The sequence below is a fragment of the Equus quagga genome, chromosome 11, assembly GCF_021613505.1.
Source record: "Equus quagga isolate Etosha38 chromosome 11, UCLA_HA_Equagga_1.0, whole genome shotgun sequence".
Taxonomy (NCBI): domain Eukaryota; kingdom Metazoa; phylum Chordata; class Mammalia; order Perissodactyla; family Equidae; genus Equus; species Equus quagga.
In genome coordinates, this window is record NC_060277.1 from 2634552 (window position 1) to 2639435 (window position 4884).

Sequence of the window (4884 nt, forward strand, 5' to 3'; positions counted from 1 at the left end):
AATGTAAACGATGCCATTCTGAACATACATGCAGGATGATCCTGGAACCAGAGCCTGGTGCAGACTGCAAAGGGTGCCTTCCCTTTAAGAGCAAGCGTCGTTCAGTCTTTCAATATCCTTGCATTTGTCTGTCACCTTTTCTGCTTTGACATTTTAGGACACTTATATTTAAAAGATGAGTATATTTTATTGCTTCTTTAAAACCTCATCATGACGACTTATTTCTTACAGAATTTTTATTCACAGCATTGCCTTTCTATAGGGAACCCGTGGTAAGAAATTCTCAGTGTACAATACAGATTACATCAAATTTGTGGATGACCTTACACAGGAATGGATCGTGAACCAAAAATGGAATGAGCTGCTGGAAGCCTAGAGGTATTACCCAGAAATAGGGAAATCTCAACCCTCTGCTAATTTTCAAAGCTCTACCTAGTTGTGGAAAAGGCTAGTGACCATTACCTATCAAAGAATGAAGGAATATTACCGAGAGTGAGCTTTCTCCCCCGTGGCTAGGGAGTACCTCCTCCAGCCACCTGCGCCGCTGGGAATGGACCAAACCTGGCCAGCACAGGAAAAGGAGGAGGAAGGGGGCAAAGAGAGAAGCTCAGCACTGGGACATTTTACTTAATACAGGGCTCCTAAAAACATACAGTATTTCTCCCCCTTTCCATATGAGGAAAGGTATATCATACATTTTCCATATTTTTCTCCCTGTCATTATCAAAATGCAAATTTCAAAGAATTTACCCGTTAAAAGGTCATGAGAATCAGGCATAAAACTCTAGTGCCATCTCACTATTCAAAATCCTCAGCAGCACAACAGAACAGTAATGATACTTAAATGACATGCTGAACATTGCTGGGACTGTCTGGAAATAAACGTAAAACTCTTCTTACTAAATATTCCAGGACCAAACCTAAGACACACGGCCAGGACATTGTACGAAGGATCAGAGCATTATATCTATGCTATTCTGAGAGGCTTACAAACTCCGGAGTCAGGCAGAACTGTGTTGGGATCCAGCTCTGCCTGAGACCTTAGACAGGCTACAGACTGCTCTGCTGTTTAACCTCTAATTTATATAATGGGAATAACAGTTCCTAAAAGCATTAGTGTGCAGATAGAAAAAAATGCACTTAAACATCTGACACATAGTGGGCACACAGCAAATGATAGATGTTATTGTTATTTCATATACCAAGTGTTAATAAATTGCTCAACATTCTGGATTTTTTGGTATTTGAACCACATCTCTATTATACAAAGATTCTCGAACACTTGGAGAGTTTATACAAGCAAGCCAGGTTCCCGATGTCCACCCTGGAGATTCTGAGTTAGCAGCGTGGGGTGCAGGCCGTGAATCTGGAGACTTTGCTATGTTCCACACTTGTTCCTAATGACTGGCTAGGTTTGGGAACACCAGTATAATGAATCCACGTGAGAGCTAAGTTCCAAAATTTGCTTTTCAGACAGACAAAAATTTTAGCAAGGGATCTGGAGTTACTTGTTAGAGGTCAGCCTTGATTAGTCCAATGAGAAAGGTAATTATATTAATCTAAGTGACTTAATTCCTCTCAAAGGGCTCATTTCTAATTCAGTCCCTGTTCATTAATAAAATCATCGTTATCAATTGGGATGGCCTGAAGACAGGCACATGTGTCTCACGCTCTTTCATGAAAGCTGTACTCGCCCTGTGACTTTCTGGGAGACTGAGTCGGACCCCAAACCCATCACTGCTACTATATTATCAGTGTCTTGCATGATTTTCAAGCACAATTATGACCAGCGAGAATATGAATTTTAAAACATTATCAGCCATTGTTAGAACTCTTGGCCATGCTATTCCTGGGATCAAACAGAGATTTAGATCTCTGTGTATATTCTCCTCTCTCTGTTTCGGCTTTGCATAATCATCCTCATCGCTCCTTGGTTAAAATGCCTCTTCTAATTCTGTCTGCTTGTTCTCCCAATTGCATGTCCATTTGAAAGAGCTCCATCTTTGTCACAAATCTGGAATTAGTAAACTTCTTTTATTCTGAATATCTCAAAGTGCTCTGCAGACATTAACATATCCACATACTCTAAACGTAGGAAGTGATAGAGAAATAGACAGTCACTCTCTTAGGAGCAGATTTGGGCTGTCATCCCAGGTCACAATTTCCAAGATGGGACATAAGATCCAAGCTGGTCATATCTGTACAAATTATAAAATTTGACTCTATGTACATCTACATGAAACTTCAGGTAATTACAATGGAAAAATTAGTTCAATGTATGAAAGAGAAAAAGTTTATTTTAAACATTTAGGTTCATCAAGTTTTTTAAATTTGGAAGAGGATTTTTGGGTCCAAACATTTAGGTTTCTAATTCCTGGTCTTTTTCCAACAGCGAATTGTTTTGGAAAATTTGAGTCAGGTCTATTCAGCAGCTTTCAAATATAAAGTGAGCCAGAACAGAAAGTGGACAGAGGATGGGGGGCGGGGGATTCAAAGCATATTTTTTTAAATGACATTTTGAGTGGAGATTATTTCTCACAAGGAATACTCTTTTTTTGAAGAGCAGAGGATTTTCTTTTAAGGTGAGACTTTAAGAGAGAAAACTCACATCTGAAGGCACACTATTCAAGGCAGAATAACAAAGCCGTTCTTCCAAATTAGCATTCAAGAAGACGTAAGAGTTTTTCTCATCCAGAAGCATTAGCGTAAGTGGCCATTTGCTATCGGAAACATTATTTTTTGTACAGAATATTAACATGAATTAACAGCATATTGATTATTGTACACAATAGAAATTTTCAGGAAAATTTACAGCAAATAAGTGTTCCAAATTTACACAAGCAATTTTAACCAAGCAAGAAAAAACAGATTACTTCTACTGAACAAAGTTCAAAGTTTTGAATTTAAAGAAACACACACACACAACCACACACGCAATACCAGGTCTACTTGACAATCAGAAGTAAATGTCCAAGGATATTTCAGTGTTTCTTTTGGCTTCAATTCTCACTCGCTATGAATGCCGTATGATGTGAACTGCAGAAGTCCTGTGGGTTTGAGCTCCTTCCAAGGGTGCTGTCACAATCGATCAAGGGAACCAAAGGAAACAATTGGGTTTGATACTTTTTTTACTTTTATCCCAAGAGAGTCTTATTTAACAGATTGTAAGGCATTATAACTTACAAGAAACAGAAGAAATATGTATATTAGCTGGCATTTACTCTTCTTTTAATCACTCCTGATGCTACCAAATGGAGTATATAGGAAACAGACCTAAGCCACCAGAATTATCATAGAAAGACTAGACAAGCTACCGACTCTGCCTCTTTTTAAAATAATTGCTATATTAAAATAATGACTGAAAAATACAGAAGATAATAGAAAAACATCCATGTTTTCACCAATCATTGAAAATTGGTAAATTTTCTCATATTTGCTGTTTCCCCCGCAAGGAATACTGCAGATAAAGTTGGAGCCTCCCTCTCCCCAGAGGCGACCACTAGCAAGAGTTTGATGGGCCACAGTCTGGCCCTCTGGGTTTCATGGCTCCAAACTTGCCCTTAAATTAGAGCTTTGGGGATCCTGCTCCATACAAATTGTGCAATTTTAGACCCCATGTGAGGGATGTGGGCCAGGCTCCAATCCTACACAATGATTCTTCCTCTTGGCTGAGTGGAACTGATCCAATCCCCACTCCCTATAAGGTCCTACCTCCAGCTTTCCCTGGGTGCTCCCTCTCTGGTCCTCCACCTTGGCCAGCACACACTCAGCTCCCCATGCTGAGCAGGCACTGAAACTCCGGGTCCCTCTGTTCTAATTCAGTCCTGCCTAGCCAGGATGGAGGCAGCTCTAACCCCTACTCAGCTGTACTTTCTCTCTCTTTTCCAGCCCCTGGCAATTTTTCTGAACAGAATGGTTTGTTTCTGACATTTGTAAAAATAATTCTTTATGATTTTTTTTTGTTTGCTTTTGGAGCGTGGCAGGTGGTTTTAATATATCTTCCCACTCCATTCTTGACCTAAAATCTTCCTATTATCTAAAGAATTAAAATGGGTTTAAAAAGAAAAAAGCTTAGAAAGAAACAAAACAGGGGCTGGACCCATGGCCAAGTGGTTAAGCTTGCGCGGTCCACTTAGGCGGCCCGGGGTTTCGCCTGTTCGAATCCTGGGTGCAGACATGGCACTGCTCATCAGGCCATGCTGAGGTGGCATCCCACATGCCACAACTAGAAGGACTCACAACTAAAAATACACAACTGTGTACTGGGGGACTTTGGGAAGAAAAAGGAAAAATTAAAAAAAAACCTTTAAAGAAAGAAAAAAACATTTTAACTTAAAAAAAGAAAAATATATTCTACAACTACTATAGGTAACACATTCATTCATCATATATTTATGGAGCATCTACCATGTGCTGAAGACTCAGCACTGAATAAAACAAGCAGAAAGAAAAAACCCCATTGCTTTCCTTTTAGTGGGAAAATATAGGCAATAGATAGATAGATAGGCACATGATAGATAGATAGATAGACAGATAGATAGATAGATGATAGATAGATGTAGATATAGATAGACAATAGAAAAATTGATATAGATAGATAATAGATGATAAATAGATATAGATAGACAATAGATAGAGGTAGGTAGGTAGATAGATAGATAGGCAGATCCATCCATACATTCATATAGATAGATAAATGACAGATAAAATACTTTGGAAGAATAAAGTTGAGGAGGAAATTGGAGAGCGCTGGGATGAGAGAGGGCTTTGCAATTTCAGATTGGTTGGTCAGGAAAACCTCACTGTGCAGATGGAGAAGGAGCAAGCTTGGCATCCATCTGATGGAAAACCATTTCTGGCAGAGGAAGCAGCAACAGCCCTCAG